At 38.5% G+C, this 19,941-nt stretch overlaps 1 protein-coding gene and 1 pseudogene across 6 annotated transcripts in view; one reads left to right on the plus strand and one right to left on the minus strand.

The window, feature by feature from the left end:
- The window catches only part of ANO3 (anoctamin 3), a 334,560-nt gene that overhangs the window by 190,202 nt on the left and 124,417 nt on the right, over nt 1-19,941 (minus strand). The window lies entirely within an intron of this gene.
- LOC119536400 lies at nt 8,938-9,579 on the plus strand (annotated as a pseudogene).

Below are 19,941 nucleotides of genomic sequence, written 5' to 3' on the forward strand. Positions count from 1 at the left end.
TTTCTACACTCTTCTCTAAACCACTCTCTTCTTGCTTTTCCTATCTGCCTATAGTGCTCTTTAGTATTTCCTGTAGAGCAGGTATCTTGTTCACAAATTCTCTCAGTGTCTGTTTGTCTGAAAATACTTTAAACTCTCCTTTATTTTTGAAGGACAGTTTTGCCAGATATAGAATTCTTGGTTGCCAGTTTTTCTCTTTCAGTGTCTTAAATATATTATACCACTGCCTTCTCACCTCCATGGTTTCTAATGAGAAATCTGTGCAAAGTCTTATGGAACTTCCTTTGTATATGATGGATCACTTTTCTCTTGCTGCTTTCAGAATTCTCTCTTTGTCTTTGACATTTAGTAATCTGATTATTAAGTGTATTGGGGTTGGTCTATTTGGATCTATTCTGTTTGGGTAGCTATACTACTTGGATCTGTAATTTTACGTCTTTCCTAAGATGGGAAATTTTCAGAGATTATGACCTCCATTATTCTGTCCCCTTTCCCTTCTCTTTTCCTTCTGGGACACCCAAGACACATATATTTATGTGCTTCATATTGTAATTCAATTTCCTGAGACCTTGCTCATTTTTCCATTCTTTTCCCTATCTGTTCTATTATGTGTAGGATTTCAGATATCCTGTCCTCTAGTTCACGAATTCTTTCTTCTGCTTCTTCAAATCTGCCTTTGAAAATCTCCACTGTGTTTTTCATCTCTTCTATTTTGCCTTTCATTCCCATAATTTCTGCCAATTGTTCCTTATGTTCACCCAATGTCTTCTTTATATCCTTCATCTCTTTTGCCACATCTTCCCTAAACTTGTTGATTTGTTTTTTTAATTTATTTAGCATATTTGTTTGAACATCTTTAATTAGTTGTTTCAACTCCTGTATCTCATTTGAATTGTAAGTTTGTTCTGTTAATTGGGCCATATCTTTGTATTTCCTAGTGTGACGCATACTTTTTTGTTGTCTAGGTATCTAGTTTCCTTGATTACCCCAATCATGTTTTCCCAGACCAGACAGGCCCAGGTCTCAGGAGGAGGGTGTAATCAGTATCAAGTTTCCCTGAGGATGACACCCAGAAGATTGTCAGACTTTCTTGTGAGGCTTCTAAACTCTGTGCTTTTCCTGTCCTTCCCAGCAGGTGGCAACTGTCAGCTCGCAGCTCCCACTAGTGTAAAGTGGTGCAGTGCCTTTCATTCTTAGCAGACCTTGTCCCTGCCAGGGACCAAGAGTGTATCAGAAGCCAAGCTTAAGCTGTTTCTGCTTCCTCCCCGCCACCCACAACCTGGGGTATGAATTCCCTGAGGGAAGGCAGCCCCTTGAACTAGGCCCTACTCCCCCTTTACTTATGGAAGATAAGCTCTTTCAGGAGTTACCTCCTTCACTTGACTTCTCCCTTTGTCTCTCTAACTATCGTAACTCCATCCTTGCCTGGGTCAGTGCTGATGATCAAAAATGCCTGAGGCTTTCTCTCATGAGCTACTTTGAATGAGAAAACAAAGAAGGAAAAAAGAAAGAAATTCCCTTTTCTGAGAGTCCCTAGCCCCCCCTTTTCTTGGGATGTAGCCCTTTTTTTTCTGTTTTTTCTTTTTATTAGAGATGTTGTAGGTTTACATAAGAATCATGCATAAAATACAGCATTCACATATACTACCCTATTATTAACACCTTGCCTTAGTGAGATATATTTGTTAAATTTTATGAAAGAATATTTTTATAATTATACATAAACAATAGTCCATGTTTTACATTAGCATCCACTGTTTGACAACATATAATTTGTCCATAAATATTTCAAAATGTATTTATAAAGATTTACAAAATTACAACCAAAATACTTTTATCTCACTTAAAAATTAACAATAATTTCTTATTGTCATCAAGTATAAAGAAAATGTTTAAAATTCCCCAACTGTCATCCCAATATAACTCAAATGCTAAAAAGTTAATGTGTCTTTTAATTGTATTTTTAGTCCAATTTTATTGAGATATATTCAAATACCATACAATTATCCATGGTGTACAATCAATTGTTCACAGTACCATTATATAGTTGTGCATTCATCATAACAATTTTTGAACCGTTTCATTACCACACACAAAAAAGAACAAGAATAAAAGTTAAAGTAAAAAAGAACACCCAAAACATTCCATACCACCTATCTCTCCCTATTATTCATTTATTTTTTGTCCTCATTTTTCTATTCATCTGTCCATACCTGTATAAAGGGAATGGGAGTGTGCCGGTTTGGATGTATTATGTTCCCCAAAATGCCATGTCCTTTAATTCAATCTTATGGGGGCAAATGTGTTAGTGCTGATTAGGCTGGAATCTTTGGATTATGTCATTTCCATGGAGATGTGACCCACCCAACTGTGGGTAATACCTTTGATTAGATTATTTCCATGAAGGTGTGGCCCTGCGCATTCAGTATGATTCTTCATTAGTTTACTGGAGCCTTATAAGATCTCAAACAGAAGGAGCTCAGTGCTGCAGCTAAGAGAGGAGAAAGCAATTTTGAAACCAGAACTCTGGAGCAGATGCCAGCCACATACCTTTGCCTTCCCAGCTAACAGAGGTTTTCCAGATGCCGTCAGTGTTCTTCAGTGAAGGTAGCCTATTGTTGATGCCTTTGTTTGGACTATAATTTGTAATCAAATAAACCTCCTTGATAAAAGGCAATCCATTTCTGGTACATTGCATAACAGCAGCATAGTAAACCAGAAGAGGGAGCCACAAAGTTTTCACAACCACATGGTCACATGGTGTAAGCTATATAGTTATACAATTGTCTTTAAGAATAAAGGCTACTGGGTTTCAGTTCAACAGTTTCAGGTATTTCCTTCTAGCTGTTCCAATACAATAAAAACTAAAAATGCATATAATGCATTAGAATAACCTGCATAATGACTTCTCAACTCTATTAGAGATCTCTCAGCCACTGAAACTTTATTTTGTTTCCTTTTTCTTCCTACTTTTAGACCAAGAAGGCTTTCTCAATCCCATGATGCCAGGGTCAAACTCATCCATGGGATCATATCCCATGTTGCCAGGGAGATTTACCCTGGGAGTCATGTCCCACACAGAGGGGAAGGCAGTGAGTTTACCTGCAGAGTTGGTTTAGAGAGAGAGGCCAAATCTGAGCAATAAAAGAGGTTCTCTGGGTGACTCTTAGGCACAATTTTAAGTAGGTGTAGCTTCTCCCTTGCAGTAAAAGGCTTCATAAGAGCAAGCCCCAAGATCAAGGCTTTGGCTTTCTAAATTGGTAGTCCCCAATGCTTGTGAGAGTATCATTAATTCCCCCAAGTGAGGAAATTGAATATTCCCACATTTCTTCCCAGTCCCTAAAGGGGCTTTTGCAAACATTTTTATTCTCTACCCAAATTACTCAGGGATGTATTGGGGCTTCACACTAACCTGTACAAACTAGCCAGATTTCACTCACTATTCAACATTCCATGTAATTATATTGTTTGAATAAACTGACCATTCAAGTTAAATTATATAGTGTGTTACAAACAATATAGATTTTATACCTAATAAACATCTCTTCCTTTGGCCTCACACAGAAGTTGAAGTTTCAAAGGCAACACCAATACCATCCTTTATCCTTTAGTGTAATTTACCTTAGTCCTAAACAAGTCCATTTCATTCATATCTCTAATTGAAGTCTGATATATTTTTTCAAACTCCTTAACATTTGCTGTGTGGGGAAATGCTGACATTCGTAACTGCTGGACTCTGGCTCTGAATCTCAGGTGTCACATAGATACTCAAAGTTCTAGGGACTGACTATATTATACACAAAAAGCTAAGCATCTCAGAATTTAGAAAAAACCATTACAACTCACAAACAGATGTAATTTCTGTAAGAGCTTACAATCTAGGAATATTTACAATAAGCCTCCCCTGATAACCTATGCTCTTAGACTCAAGTCTCGGAGCTTTGTACATTATAGTTAGTCCATATTAGTGAGGCATTATGTTTTTCTTTTCATTTCTAGTTTATTTCATTCAACATACTGTCCTCAGTGTCCATTCACCTCACAACTTCCCTCCTTCTTGTAGCAGTTCAATATTCTATTTTATGAATATACCACAGTTTGCCATTCTGCTCATCAGTTGGTATACCCTTAGGTGACCTCCATCCACTGCAAATCATAAATACTGACACCATAAAACCCACTGTGCAAATGTCCATTCATGTCTCTCTTTTCAGTTGTTCCAAGTGTATAACCAATAACCAAGTTGCACGACCATAAGCCAAACCCATGCTTAGCTTTCTGTGGAACCACCACACTGCCCTCTAGATAGGTTACACAATTCTACTTTCCCACCAATGATGATTGGATACATTCCTTTCTCCATATTTTCTCCAGCACTTATATCCCTCTATTTATTTTTAGATGGTTTTATTCACACACCATACATTCCATCCTAAGTAAGCAATCAATGGTTCCCTGTATAATCACATAGTTATGCATTCACCAACACTATCTATATAAGGACATTTCCATTTCTTCCACAAAAAAAGAGAAAGAGGCAAAAAAAAGAAAGAAAAGGAAAAAAAGAAAAAGAAAGAAAAAAGAATGAAAACCACAAAGCAACAAAAGAAAAAATAAAATAAAAATACAATAAAAAAGTCAGACGCCACCACCAATGCCAAGAATCCCATAATCCTCCATTATATACTCCTCTTATAGAAATTTAGCTTTGGTATATTGCATTTGTTACAATTAATGGAAGCATATTACAATGTTATTGTTAACTGTAGACTCTAGTTTACATTGATGTATTTTTCCTCAATACCACCCCATTTTTAACATCTTTCAAAGTTGACATTCATTTGTTCTCCATCATGTAAACACATATTTGTACATTTAATCACAATCATTGACCACTCTAGGTTTCAGTAAGTTATACAGTCCCATTCTTTATCTTCTATCTTTCCTTCTGGTGGCCTATGTGCCCCTAACCTTCCTCTTTCAACCATACTCACAGCCATCTTTGTTCAGTGTACTTACATTATTGTGCTACCATCTCCCAATATTGTGCTTCAAACTTCTCTCTCCTGTCTTTTCCTATCTGCCTGTAGTGCTCCCTTTAGTATTTCCTAAAGAGCAGATGTGCCAGTTTGAATGTATTATGTCCCCCCAAATGCCATTATCTTTGATGTAATCTTGTGTGGGCAGACCTATCAGTGTTAATTAGATTGTAATTCTTTGACTGTTTCCGTGGAGATGTGCGCCACCCAACTGTGGGTGATGACTCTGGATAATTTTCATGGAGGTGTTGGCTCGCCCATTCAGGGTGGGTCTGGATTAAATTACTGGAGCACTATATAAACTCAGACAGAAGGAACAATTTTATTACAGCCAAGAGGGACACTATGAAGATAGCACAGGAGCTGCAGATGAGAGATATTTTGAAGACAGCCATTGAAAGCACACTCTTGCTCTGGAGAAGCTAAGAGAGGACAAATGCCCCAAGAACAACTGAGAGTGACACTTTGAAGAGGAGCTGCAGCCTAAAGAGGAATGCCCTGGGAGAAAACCATTTTGAAACCAGAACTTGGAGCAGACACCAGCAACATGCCTTTCCAGCTAACAGAGGTTTTCTGGACAATATTGTCCATACCCCAGTGAAGGTATCCAATTGTTGATGTGTTACCTTGGACACTTATGGCCTTAAGACTGTAACTGTGTAACCAAATAGACCCCCTTTATAAAAGCCAATCCATTTCTGGTGTTTTGCATTCCAGCAGCATTAGCAAACTAGAACAGATTTTGGTGGCTGAGAAGTGGTGTGCTGCCACGTTTGCAAATACCAAGCATGTAGGAACGGCTTTTTAAATGGATAAGGGGAAGATTCTGGAAGAATTGTGAGGAGCTTGATAGAAAAGGCCTAAACTCCTTTGAAGAGACTGTTTGTGGAAATATGGACTCTAAAGACACTTCTGATGAGGATTTGAGCAGAAATGATGAAAGTGTTGTTGTGAACTGGAAGAAAGCCGATCCCTGTTTTAAAGTGGCAGAGAATTTGGCAAAATTAAGTCCTGGTGTTGGATGGAAGGCAGAATTTGAACGTGACAACCTGGAATATTTAGCCGATGAGATCTCCAAGCAATATACAGAAGTAGCCTGGCTTCTACTTGCAGCTTATAGTAAAATGTGAAAGGATGGAGATAAACTTAGAACTGAACTCCTGGATTCAAAGAAACCAGAAACTGATGGTTTGGAAAATTCCAGGCTTCCCGGGGGTGGATCCCCAGAAGCTACAGCCCAACGTGAGGATGTAACCAAATATGGAACCCAGCTGCCATTTCAGTACAAGCCAAGAATGGAGAAAGAGTTAAGCAGAAAGGATTTGTGGAAAGTCCTGTTGCCTTATGGCTTTGACCACTGTCTGCTTCATGTGAAGCCAACAGAATTTCTGCAAGATCTTTATAGACAGAGTCATCGCTGGTCTGGACTGGAGGAGACAGACAAGGAACAAATTGAAGGAAAAATTTCCTCAAAGACAGAGCCATGGAGGTTGAGGTCTGGAGTCAAGAGGTCTCAGGCTGGGAGAGCAGAGCAGCCCACATGCATGGAAAGAGTGAGTTTGCCCTGGAGGTCGAGGGTGGGCATTCCACCTCCATGCTCTGGAAGAGTTTTGCTAACCCAGGTCCCAAAGATGGTGGAGCACATTCCCAGGGAATTGGGGAGAGCCTGGCTGCCACCACACTGTTCTGATGGGGTTGAGCATGTGCCCTGGCAGTGGAAGGGAATCCAGGTGCTGCCCTGATGTTTGAGGAGGGTGGGGCCAAGAAGGTGGTCTCCCCAATGTGTGGATATGTTGGATCACTCACCCAAGCATTTGGAGAGGAAAGAGCTGCCACAAAGGCCCTTAGGAAGGGTTAGACTCCTGCTCTCTCAAGCCCCAAGGATGCAACATCATTCTGTAAATGATGCTCAGACTTTGAAATCTAATGGAGTTTGTCCTGCAGATTTTAGGAACTGTTTTGGTCCTGTTAACCCTGTTTTCCTTACTGTTTCTTCTTATGGCAATGGGAATGTTTGTCCTATGAATGTCTCTCCTTTGTATATGGGAAGCACATAACTTGTTCTAAGTTCACAGATCCACAGCTAAAGGAAAATTATGCCTTAGGACTGACCACACCTATAATTAATTTTGAAGGGATATTGTACTTAACTATTGTTACTGAAATGATTTAAGTTTCTGTGATATTGTTGTGGGATGAATGTATTTTGTATATGGAAAGATAATGTCATTTTGGAGTCCAGGGGGTGGAATGTGTCAGTTTGAATGTATTATGTCCCCCCAAATGCCATTATCTTTGATGTAATCTTGTGTGGACAGACCTATCAGTGTTAATTAGATTGTAATTCTTTGAGTGTTTCCATGGAGATGTGCCCCACCCAACTGTGGGTGATGACTCTGATTGGATAATTTCCATGGAGGTGTTAGCCTGCCCACTCGGGGTGGGTCTGGATTAAATTACTGGAGCACTATATAAGCTCAGAAAGAAGAAGCAAGCTTGCTACAGCCAAGAGGGACACTATGAAGATAGCACAGGAGCTGCAGATGAGAGACAGTTTGAAGACAGCCGTTGAAAGCAGACTCTTGCTCTGGAGAAGGTAGGAGAGAACAAATGCCCCAAGAACAACTGAGAGTGACACTTTGAAGAGGAGCTGCAGTCTAGAGAGGAACGTTCTGGGAGAAAGCCATTTTGAAACCAGAACTTGGAGCAGACATCAGCCATGTGCCTTACCAGTTAACAGAGGTTTTCTGGACACCATTGGCCATACTCCAGTGAAGGTACCCAATTGATGATGTGTTACCTTGGACACTTTATGGCCTTAAGACTATAGCTGTGTAACCAAATAAACCCCCTTTTATAAAAGCCAATCTATTTCTGGTGTTTTGTATTTCAGCAGCATTAGGAAACTAGAATAGCAGGTTTCTTGTTCACAACTCTCTCAGTGTCTGTCTGTCTGAAAATATTTTAAACACTACCTCATTTTTGAAGGACAGTTTTGCCAGATATAGAATTCCTGGTTGACAGTCTTTCTCTTTCATTATCTTAAATATATCATACCACTGCTTTCTTGCCTCCATGGTTTCTACTGAGAAATCTGCCAAAGTCTTATGGAGCTTCCCCTGTATGTGATGGATTGCTTTTCTCATGCTGCTTTCAGAATTCTCTCCTTGTCTTTGACATTTGGTAATCTGATTATTAAGTGTCTTGGCATAGGTCTATTTGGATGCATTCTGTTTGGGGTATGCTGTGCTTCTTGGATCTGTAATTTTATGTCTTTCATAAGAGATGGGAAATTTTCAGTGATTATTTCCTCCATTATTGCTTCTGCCCCCTTTCCCTTCTCTTCTCCTTCTGGTATACCCATGACATGTACAGTTACGTGCTTCATGTTGTCATTCATTTCCTTGAGATGCTACTCAAATTTTCCATTCTTTTCCCTAACTGTTCTTTAGTGTGTAGGATTTCAGATGTCCCATTCTCCAGTTCATGAATCTTTTCTTTTGTGTCTTCAAATTTGCTGTTGTATGTCTCCATTGTGTTTTTCATCTCTTGCATTGTGCCTTTCATTCCCATAAGTTTTGCTAGTTGTTTTTTCAAACTTTTGAGTTCTTTCTTATGTTGGCCCAATGTCTTCTTTATATCTTTCATCTCTTTTGCCATATCATCCCTCAACTCTTTGATTTGATTTTTGGACTGAATTCGGAGATTTGCTTGATTAATAATTAGTTGTTTCACCGCCACTGCTGCCACTGATTCCTAAGCCTGGGTAGCTGGTGCTGCCGACCCTGCAGCTGCCGCTGCCACCCTGCTGCCTGAGGACCGGGCTTGGGAAGGAAGCGGCCACAGCCCTCGGAGCTTCATTGAGAAGCGCCTTTACCTCCTGCTACCATCCACAGGAATGACCATGGATAAAAGTGAGCTGGTATAGAAAGTCAAACTTGCCGAGCAGGCTGAGTGCTATGATGATGTCTGCAGCCACGAAGGCCATCATGGAACACGGGCACGAGCTCTCCAAAGAGGAGAGAAATCTGCTCTCTGTTGCCTATAAGAATGTGGTAGGTGCCCACCACTCTTCCTGGCATGTCATCTCCAGCACTGAACAGAAAACCGGGAGGAATGAGAAGAAACAGCAGATGGGCGAAGAGTACCATTCTACTTGAAAATGAAAAGAGATTATTTTAGATTTTTTTCTAAGGTGGCATCTGGAGACAGTAAAACAAAAACTACTGTGTTGAACTCCCAGCAGGCTTACCAGGAAGCATTTGAAATTAGTAAGGAAAAAATGCAGCCTACACACCCAATTCAACTTAGCCGGGCACTTAATTTCACAGTCTTTTACTATGAGATTCTAAATTCTCCTGAAAAGGCCTGCAGCCTGGTGAAAATGGCATTTGATGAGGCAATTGCTGAATTGGATACACTGAATGAAAAATCTTATAAAAACAGCACCCTGATCATGCTGTTACTTAGGGACAATCTGACTCTGTGGACGTCAGAAAACCAGGGAAATGAAGGAGAGACTGGGGAGGGAGAGAACTAATGCCTCCCATGCTTTGTGATCTATTCAGTGTCACTCTGTATCCTCCAGATATATCCCTTTGTGCGATTAAAAAAAAAAAAAAAAAGGAATCCTAAGTCACCTTTCAATTTTTCACAGTCTCAGCCTAGCAAAAATGGTCCATGGAATAAATATCTGGTATTTGTATCTAAAACTCAGATTGGTCACATAAATGCCACAGCATTCTGAAAGTTTTGATTCTGATTAACATTGATAGGATTACTGTGTTTAATTTTTAAAAAAATGAACACTGTGATTATGGGGTTTTGTAATTTAGCAGAACTCTTATTGGTAGAAAAAATGGACCTGAATTATGTGTAACTTTTTGGAAAGTTTAATCTGATATTAAAATAGTCACTGAAATACAATTTCATTGTAAAGTTGTACAGAAGGTTATAGAGATTATATTGTGACGCTGAGACTTGGAGTGAGACACCCTATCAATTGGCATTCTGGTTGAATAGTAACTCCCAGTAGTTCTGCCTGTTGTTCAGGGGTTATAGACACTTGACCAGGTTGGGCTGTTGCCACTCAAAAGCTCATGACCACAAATGTCCACAGTGTCTTCCTCTGAGGAAACTTGAAGCCTGAAATTGACATTCTTTGTGGCAGATAACTGGGGGTTATGGCACCACAAAAAAGTCCAGTGCTCATGTAACACGCATAACTAAACCCCCTTTCCTACAGCAATGTGCTATCAGTTTTGCAGCTTGTGCTTCAGTAGTGGAATCTGTTTTCCTTGTAACCACCGGGCTATGAAGAAAAAGAAAGCAGTGTATCTTAAGAATGGTCTTATCTGCTTACGATAATACCTTTAAGAATATTCTGCAGAGATTAGATTGCCTTTCACTTGAGAAGTACTCAAATCTTTTGGACACTTCCTAGCTTGGGGCTTCAAAATTTTGAAATCTCAACATTCTTTCCCACTGTCCTTTATGAATGTTGACTTTGGTTTTCTTTTCCCTTTCTAGATTTCTGTACTGCCTCCTTTATCTTTTTGAATTCTATCTTTGTCTTTTGTTCACTGTTTAATACTGTATGGGCAGGGAGGGGGTGAGAGAAGTCGGTGGGCACCAGGGTGAGCAAGCTTTGCCACAAAGAGTAATGAAGAACTGCCAGTGTCATAGCTCTGTCTTCCTCCAGTTCTCAGCATGGTTGTTGCTCTTCAGTCATACCAAGATCTGAATTTTAAAAAGTATTTTTAAATATTCACAATTCCTCCCTGTATTACAGCCAGCCCTGATAATGACTGTTAGCACCTGTCACCAGATCTCCCAAGTGTACTCATCTAGCTAAGTTCTCAGACATGTTTAAACAAGACCCTATAATGCAGGGATGTTTTGTGAGCATGGCAGGAGAGAGGCAGGAGTAGCCAGGCCTGTCAATCTCACAGTATCACCCCTCTATCTTTTAACATTCAATGTAGCTGTAGAGTCCATCTGTTTGTCCATCTGCTGAAATGAGAAAACAAAAACTCATTTGTTTTAAACAAATGAGTTTAAAACAAACCAAAAAAAGAAAAAAACAATTTAAAAAATCCCTCCTTTCTAGCTGAACAAAAATGTGCAGTTAATACTTGGCGCTTGATAAACACAGTAGTGAATGTGGAACTGAGCCTGTCTGTATATCTGGTAGCTCTTTCTTTGTTTTTCCTTACCAGTATTCTGCCTAATGTTTGCTTCTGTGATGGTTATATTGCCTAGCAAGCACCACGGTTGTGAAAATAGTATAGCAAAAAAAGAAAAATCCCTGGTTATTGATGTGCCTAGACTCATGTATGTCTTTTAAACAGTTCTAGTTTTACCTTACATGGAATAATCAAGAAAAGTGTAAAAAGTCAATAGTGAAATAAAAATTTTTATCAGTTAAAAAAAAAAATTAGTTGTTTCAATTCCTGTACCTCAGCTGAAGTGTAGGTTTGTTCCTTTGATTGGCCATATCTTCTCTTTTCCTTGTGTGATCTGTTATTTTCTGTTGTCTAGTCATCTGGTTTCCTTTATTATCCCAATCAGATTTTCCCAGACCAGAAGGGCCCAGGTCTCAGTGTAACCAGTTCAAGTTTCCCTTAGGAGCATGTTGTCAGACCCCCTGTGAGGACTCTAGACTTGGTGATTTTCCCATCCTGTCCAAAAGGTGGCACTTGTCAGCCCATAGCTCCCCACTGCTGTAAAGAGGTGTGGGCCCTTTAATTCTCAGTGGACCCTGTCATGGCCAGGGGCTGAGGGTGCCAGAAGCAAAGCTTAAGTTATTCTGGGTTCCCCACCCCCAAGGCCCTGGGGTCTGAATTCTCTGAGGGAGGGCCACCACTTAAGCTTGTCCCCACCTCCCACTTCTCAGGGAAGACACACCCTTTAGGGAGTTATCTTCCACACTTGAATTCCTTCCTTGTCCCTCTGACTCTGTTAACTCCACCCTTGCCTGGGTCAGTGCTGACAATTGAAAATGCCTGAGGCTTTCCCTAATGAACTGCTTAAAATGAGAGGAAAAAAATAGGAAAAAGAGAAAAAGCCCCTTTTCAGAGCCAGTTCCCAGCCCCCCAGTTTCTTTGGTCAACCATGTGGTTACCCAGTTCTCTGTGCCCCTTTTCTTGGGACACAGCCATTTTCCAGTATTCCAAGCTTATCTGTCTCCAAAAGCCTCTGTTTTTATTTACTTATGTTTTTTTTATTTGCTTGTTTTGTTTTGTTTTCTATCAGCTCTGCCTTCTCTGTGCTTGGAGGAACCTCAGTTTCCTTTCCTCTTTGCTTTGGGTTTTTCTGTGCTTGTAGCTTTTATTCAGTAGTCCAAATTTGTTAAATAAAACTTCAATTGGAATTTGGTTGAATTACATTCCCTATCTCCACCAGGGACTACTTCTTTCTACCACAGCAAAGTTTTGCAGCTCAGCCTGCCCAACAGTTGTTTCGGACTATTTGCTAGCTGTTCCTGGCTATTTACCAGTTGCTCTAGAGGATTAACTAAATTCTAGAGGACTAAATTCCACACCTCTCTATGCCTCCATCTTGCCCCACCTCTGGGATACAGCCATTTTCCAGTATTCTGAGTTCAGCGGACTCCAAAAGCCTCTGTTTTTATTTATTTATTATTTTTTCCATCAGTGCCACCTCCTCTCTTCCAGGAGAGACCTCAGGGTTCCTTTCCCATCTACTACAGGTTTATATGTGATCATTAATTAAAGCCACAATCAGAGCTTGGTTGAGCTACCTTCCCTTCCTCCTAGTAGGCTGCTTCTTTTTTCCGCAGGGAATTGTTTAGCTCAGCCTGCCATGCCTGTGGGGGAGGGATACCAGCTCTGCAGTTTGGAAGCTTTACTTGCAGTTCTATGCTGCAATCTCAGCCATTCCACACATTCCAGACTGGCATACAATGTGTGTTGTCACGGATGTCCCCCAAACTGTCGTTTCAGACTATTTACTAGTTGTTCCTGGCTATATACTAGTTGCTCCAGGGAACTAACTAAATTCCACACCTCCCTATGCCCTGCCTCTCCAGGTACTGTTCTTAATTCTGCGGGTGCAGGTGTGAACTAGATTGACAAAGTGTCTGCCCTCTGGAAACAGAAAGAGAGAAAACCTAAACAAATCTTATAATTCCAGTTAATGATGAGTACTATGACGAAAACATCGATCAAGATTAGGGACAGAAAGTGACAGGGGTGTGAATCTGGTATACTTCAGTGTATGACCCTGGGATACAGATAAGATTATGAACAAATAACAAAAGAAGGTTGGATCAGCTGCAGTATAGTAAGTGAGAGGAAGCCTTAGGAAATGACCTAGAGAAGACAGACTCTGCCCATGTAAGTCCTCTAAAGATCATAATGAGAACATATTTTGATGTAAGTGTAATGGGAAACTCCTGGAGAGATTCAACCAGAGAAGTGATGAGATTTATTTTTCCTTTTCTAAAGCTTCCTGTAACTTCTCTGTTGAAAACAGAGTGAAAGAAGGCAAGAGTTGGAGCAGGGAAACCAATTAAGTTGTTATTTCACTGGTTTACCAAGAGATGGTCGGAGATCAGACCAGGGTGTAGCAGTGGATATCATGAGCAGTGACCGGATTCTGAGTATATTTTGAAAATTGAGCTGAGAGGACCTATTGAATTTCTTTAACAAACAACTGAAAGATTTGCAGTAACTGTGAGGGTGTCCCAACTGGAAAATACTATGTTCTTTCAGTGTCATGCCCTTATTTCTATGATCCTTAAATAGGATGGTAATATTAGTGGAAAATTTCTTCTTATGCCATCATAATGTGAAATGCCATTGGAAAAACTAAGGGAAATTAGTGGAGATTATCTAATTAGAATGAAAGCAAAAGCACCATGTACTCTCTTGACTGTAATTGTTCTAAGAAATAAAGTTTATACACACTCCACCAAGCTAAAGTATTATGCTTGTAAAAGGCAAATAAGAGCCTTAACACTTTAAAATAAAGCATTTCCTGAGGGACTTGTTTCATAACATTAGTGAAACATCAATATTACAAGATTATATAAAAGTGTATTTGGGTTGGTTGAACTCAAATTCTGTTGGTGTCAATGATTCTTGGATATTTCTTCTGTAAGTTACCTCATTTTACTGCACTGTAGAAGCAAATGACAGTTGCTGCTTCTTGTGGAATTCTCACTCCTTGTCAATTTTCAGCAAACTAAGAAGAATAAAAGGTATGCCATACAACATGTCAGCCAGGATGAAAGAAAACAATTATTGCTGAACAAGAACTTCAAATTCATCATGCCATGGATTTTGTGTGAGTGGGTGTTTGCATATGTGTGGCTGTGGGAGGACAGTGGAATGATGTCCTGGCTTTCTAAGATATTCCATAAAAAGTAGAATTAAAAGCTCTGAGATGGCAATAAAAAGAATGAAAGAAAACAAACCAACTATAACATTCCAAACCTCCCAACATGATTAGTTTTCTTCAAGCAACTACTTCCTAAATATCTTTTACCATCCGTCTGTATCCCAATCCTTCCCTCTCAGCATGGTAGTTATTAACATCTTACAGAATTAGTGTTCTATGGACATCAATAACCACTTTCTAACTTATAGGCCCCTATTGTGGTGATTTAGAGAGAATGCAAGGGATTAGAAATTCAATTCTCCATTGACTACTAATGTGACATCTAGCAAGTTATTTTACCTCTTGGCCAACTAGATTCCTTCTCCATAAAAGCAGGGCAGCTAATAGTATCTAACCCACAAGCTTGCTGTGGGAATTAAATGAAATAAAGCAGGTAAACTGCTATATAATAAGAGTTCAACAAATTATTGTTATCCACTATGCCATAAGAATTGCATTTTGGTGATAGTGGAACAGCAGGTTAGTACAGATGTCTCTGGGCCTAGCAGACTGAAAGAAAGATAAGGTTAGTAAACAACTGAATAAAGCAATGAAAAAATATTTGTTGAACCCCTACTGTGTGCTAGGAGCAGTGACAGAGCTGTTTCTTATTTCATCCAACAATCCTGCAGAACATGGATCATTAATTCCAATTTACAAATGAGATCACTGAGGCTCAGGGAGGTTAAATAATATTCTACACTCACACAGGTAGGAGAAATAAGAATGGAGATTTGACCAATATTCTAGCTGGGCAAACAGCATTTCTTCCATGATATAATACAAATATTGTTAGGTAATCTTATTGGAAACTTCCATGTCTGAATCAATAGAACCATGAATACTCCTTCCATCATAGATCTCATTTTGAATAATTAGTAGAACCACTCCTCAATGAAACAATGACCACATGCTGTTGACTGTGCTACTGCATTAATATTCTCCTGGAGTAGCTCAAAGTAGTTTCCTGAAAAACAGGAAATCCGTTAATCAAATGCATTATTCATGTTCCAAAAATTGTAGCAGTCTGTTGATGCTTTTAAGCTCCAATGCAACAACCAACTCAAAGCTGGAAGCTGGTAATATGTACTCCAAAAGCTAAATAAGAGAAAATAGTTTCTTTGAAATGTAAAGAAAGCATGTATTGCCAAAATACTCAAGCTTTATTTAGTTACTCTCAGTATATTTGAGGTCATTTTGCTTGACTTCTTCTCACAGTGGATTAAAGCATCAATATTATATGGATGCACCTAACTCTAAAAGAGTTATTTCACAGCCGGGTGTTACATACAGGTAGATTTATGGGATGCTTATTAACTCATGGGATGTTACATACAGGTAGATTTATGGGATGCTTGTTAACTCATGGGATGCTATTAACTCATTCTCAGTTTCATCATAAAGGTAAATGCCCTGTCACAAATGCATGTTTTAACCTTTACGGAAGCTGTGATGTGTTTCTACCAGCATGAATAAAAGAGATTGATATTGGGAAATATTAAGATATTGAGAATGAATCACAACCCCTGGGGATATATACATACAACTCAGATGGAACAAATGATTGAGACACCCCAAAACACTGAGGAAAGAAATGCAGAGTTTGGGTGTTCATTTATACTAAGTATGTAAAGAAATTTATTTTACTATTTAGATGACAGACTGTCAAAAGTAATGTATAGGGAATTGAAATGGAAAGTTTTGCATGACTAGAGTGACTGTTAGACTACTAACGTACTAATCTGGGAGAACTGTTAATGTACATGATATGCAAATTATACCAGCTGCATGGATAGTTTGGACAAAGAAACCTTCAGGTTTGCTTTCTGCTTTTGGTTTTGGTTTTGACTTACCAGAAAATAACTAACAATAGCAACCTCCTTCAGAAATATTTACTGTGGGAAAAGCACTTGTACTCTGAGAATGTTTGTTCCAATGAAATGTTCTTTTTTGATGTTGTAATAGTGACTGTCTCCTTTAATTAGGAAACCTTAATAAACCACCACTGTTTCTATGCCACACATATAAAAAAGAGTATTATGAGAAAATATGACTAATTTCCAGCCATCCAAGATGCTATTTATAACACAGCTCATGGTTTTAAAGGTTATAAAAATGTACCTTAACAATGTCCTTATTGAGGCACCATAATACAATTTTTTAGGCCAGAAATTCTTAATCCTCTCCATACTTTATATTTACCCAGGCAACATTTTAAATATAGGTCACCAAGCTCACTTTCCCGACCAAATAAAACTGGTACTCTGGAGTTGGGACCTGGGGAGTTTTTTAACCTCCCCAGGTGTCTTGGTTGTGCAGCCACCAGCTTCTTCACTGATGAGAATTCAGAGCTTAATTTCTGTAGGTTATAAATAAACCTTCTCTGAGGTTGCAAAGTAGGTGCCTGGGCATATTGGTATCATATTTTGATTAATTCTGACTTTATTTTATTTCTATTCAATTTATGAGGGTGAAATCATCCCATTGCAGAGGCACTGCTCATCAACAAGTCCAGGAAGCTATGGATTTGGATGAAAATTGTGCTCAACTGAAGCAGGTCTTATGTGGTATCAAAAGGCAGTAGAGGAGGTCGAGTATACTTGTCACCATTAAAGGAAAAGTAAATCAAAATTATATTCCCTACTAATGGGGGGTTCAGGATAAAATCTTTCTGTATTGGTATCATTCCAAATACAGTATCAAATTTAAGATTTGAAAGTGATCCATAGAATTGTGTGTTGAAATATGAGCATTTTCCATATTTATCAAAATATTACGATGAGAATATTTTTCTTTAAACATTTTTATTCTCTTATAATATTTGTACTATTTAGGGAAAAAAAGAAAAATACAGACAACAAGAAGTAACATCAAAACCACAGATAATATCATTACCTAGAGATACAATATTAACATACTTGTATATTTCTTTCTAGTTCTTTTCCAATACATTTTTCACTAAAATGAAAACAGGTTCACATTTATATTTAAACTTTTTTTTCACTTAGCAACATGCCACTAAATGTTCTATAATACAATTCACTTGGGGGGTAATGTGGGTGTTTTATAATTTCTTTAACCACAGCCCTATTGTTAGAATATTCAGTTTGCTTCATTTCTCAGTTTTATAATTATTATCAACAAAGCTGGGAGGAGAATGAATTTTTTTTCATTTCAGATACTATTTTCTTGGGACAGATTTTCAGAAGTAAAATTGTACACTGAGACCCTAAAATAAATGCCCTGCCTTTTTGCTTTACAGATTTCCTCATTTAATCCATGCAGTACAACATCTCATCAGAGAGCTCTTTATCATCAACTTATGGATAAAGAAGCAGAGTTCAAGATGACAAAATGAACTTTCAAGCTTATTGTCTCTTCCTTCTAAGATTTCATTAGTAGGATGATAAAATAACTACTGGAAGGTAAAAACCTACAACATTTTCCCAAAGCCAAAATTCTGATGGAAGGGTGCTGACTGATATAGTAACTTGACCTAGAATCTGTGAATAGATAGAAGGAAAGAGTGAAAATCCTTAGGCCAATCCTAGAGATGTCTGGACTCAAAGATGGTAGATAAACAGAGGGAAGGAGTGAGAATCAGGGGTGAAAACATGAAGAAAGCTGAAGTTCTAACAATAAAACAGGTGACATGCAAATCTTTTCTCTAAAGAAATTCAAAGTAATAGGCAACTAATGTGAGGACTGGCAATTAAATGTAAAATCTTCCTCATTCTGGCACTGAGATCTTCTAAGTATGACTCCTTAGTCATTCACTCTAAAGTAAAGTCTTCCAATTTCTAGAGCTTTTCCATATACCCCGAGCTGTAAGTCAGTCCTCCTGTTCTTTTATCCTTAAATGTTAAGGGACATCCAAAGATCAGCAGAATTTTTAGAAAACCCTACAGCCCTAAAGAGAACAGCTAAGTTAAACATGCAGAAAAACTGATCCCTGGAAAAACAGATACAATTTAAGGATCAGAAGAAAACTTCAAACAATCACAATTGGTGTTGTTGGAGAGATTAGAGCTTTTGAATACATGAAATAAGAATAGGATGCTCTGAAAAAGTTACATTCTGAGAACAAAAAGATGGTGTCTTGGAAATTAAATATGCATAAAAAATTGTGCTCCCCTATGTACACACACCAAATCAAAAGACATTTAGGAGAAAAATTCAGAGAATCTTCCAGAACACAGAAATCAAAATCATGAAATGAAACAAAAATATCTAAATTTTAATTGGACTTCAGCAAAGAGTATAGAGGACATAAAAGTACAGAAATCATAGAAAAATTACACAGCTATGTAAAGAAGGTATGATATTTAAAATTAAAGGGCAAACAAATGCTAGAGCAGGGCAAATTAAACACACACACACACAGACCTAAACCTAATGTGTAATTTTATAACACAAAAGAGCAATATAAGACCATGAAACTCTACAGAGAAGAAAATAAAACAGCAATTACAGAGGAGAAAGAAGCATATAGACACCAGTTTTCTAACAACAACAACAAATGCCAGATGACAGTGAATCAATCTCCAAATAAATGGGAATTATTTCTTATACAGAACTTGTGATATAAGAGTACCAATTGTGCTGGTCTGAATTTGTTATGTACCCCAGAAAAGCCTATGTTCTTTTAATCCTTGTGGGGGCAGACCTACTGTTGGGTGGGATCTTTTGATCAGGCTGTTTTCATGTATATGTGACCCTGCCCATTCAAAGGGGGTGCTAATCCCCTTGCTGGAGTCCTCTAAGGGAGGATGAAAGATTAAACTCAGAGAACACAGGGAAGCTAAGAAAAAACCCTAGGAGAAGCAAGAAGATCCCACAGAAACTGAGAGAGCCATTTTGAAACCAGGGCCCAGGAGAGAAGGACCAGCAGACATCGCCATGTGCCTTCCCATGTGACAGAGGAACCCCGGATTCCAGCAGCCTTTCTTCATAAAAGGTATCCTCTTGTTGATACCTTAATTAGGACATTCCCATGGCCTTAGAATTGTAGCTTGTAACTTACTAAATACCCATTGTTAAAAGCCAGCCCATTTCTGGTATATTGCATTCCAGCAACTTCAGCAAACCAGAACATCAATGAAATGTAAATCATCTTAATTTCATCTTAAAATTGAAATCAGTTCAGACATGCAATAACTTATGAAGTTACCACATCTAACTTCTGAGGCAGTGGCTTGAGAATATACTCTGAAAACCATAACTGCAAAAACTAAGAAAGAGGAATACGTGGGCTATGAGAAACTATGGAATTAATCCAGTAATCTAATGAAAAGTCAGTGGACACCAAGAATTCCTTAAAGAGAATGAGATGAAGGATATAATAAGAAAGAAATTGGAACATAACAGGAATATTTAGAAAAAGGACTATATTTCTTCTCCGAACAAGAAAAAAAAAAAAAAATGAGAAAATACAGAAAAGTAAAACAAGTAAAAAGTTGTGGTATAAACAATAAAGGAAATATAAGATGGCATGATTTTC

The sequence above is a fragment of the Choloepus didactylus genome, chromosome 6 (genome assembly GCF_015220235.1).
Source record: "Choloepus didactylus isolate mChoDid1 chromosome 6, mChoDid1.pri, whole genome shotgun sequence".
Classification (NCBI taxonomy): domain Eukaryota; kingdom Metazoa; phylum Chordata; class Mammalia; order Pilosa; family Megalonychidae; genus Choloepus; species Choloepus didactylus.